General features: G+C 40.5%; 1 non-coding gene across 1 annotated transcript; it reads right to left on the bottom strand.

Moving 5' to 3' along the window:
- Window positions 1–580: 580 nt before the first annotated feature.
- LOC127742114 (small nucleolar RNA R71) lies at window positions 581–688 on the bottom strand. The gene has a single exon (XR_008003301.1). It is a non-coding gene; the product is annotated as a small nucleolar RNA R71 (small nucleolar RNA).
- Window positions 689–898: the final 210 nt, after the last annotated feature.

Genomic DNA, 898 nt, shown 5'->3' on the forward strand with positions numbered 1-898 from the left:
GGTAAAGAGGATCCCTATTATTATTATTTTTTGTTCCCTTCTTTCTCATATGAGCAGGAGCAAGGACAAGAATATTCTTGTTGAAGCAGATCCTGAACCTGAAAGGACTCTGAAGAGGAAACTAAGAGAAGCTAAATTACAACAATCCAGAGACAACCTTACAGAAATTTTCGAAAAGGAAGAGGAAATGGCAGCCGAAAATAATAATGCAAGGAGGATGCTTGGTGATTATACTACACCTACTTCCAAGTTTGATGGAAGAAGCATCTCAATCCCTGCCATTGGAGCAAATAATTTTGAGCTGAAACCTCAACTAGTTACTCTAATGCAATAGAACTGCAAGTTCCATAGACTTCCATCAGAAGATCCCTATCAGTTTTTAACTGAGTTCTTGCAGGTCTATGAGACTGTTAAGACTAATGGAGTAGATCCTAAAGTCTACAGGCTCAGACTTTTCCCTTTTGCTGTAAGAGACAGAGCTAGAACATGGTTGGACTCTCAACCTAAAGATAGCCTGGACTCTTGGGATAAGCTGGTCACGGCCTTCTTGGCTAAGTTCTTTCCTCCTCAAAAGCTAAGCAAGCTTAGAGTGGATGTTCAAACCTTCAAACAAAAAGTTGGTGAATCCCTCTATGAAGCTTGGGAAAGATACAAGCAGATGACCAAAAGGTGTCCTTCTGACATGCTTTCAGAGTGGACCATTCTGAATATATTCTATTATGGTCTATCTTAATTCTCTAAGATGTCACTGAACCATTCTGCAGGTGGATCCATTCACCTAAAGAAAGTTCCTGCAGAAGCTCAAGAGCTTATTGACATGGTTGCAAATAACCAGTTCATGTATACTTCTGAGAGGAATTCCGTGAATAATGGGACGCCTCAGAGGAAGGGAGTTCCT

This window comes from Arachis duranensis, chromosome 9 (assembly GCF_000817695.3).
Source record: "Arachis duranensis cultivar V14167 chromosome 9, aradu.V14167.gnm2.J7QH, whole genome shotgun sequence".
NCBI lineage: Eukaryota > Viridiplantae > Streptophyta > Magnoliopsida > Fabales > Fabaceae > Arachis > Arachis duranensis.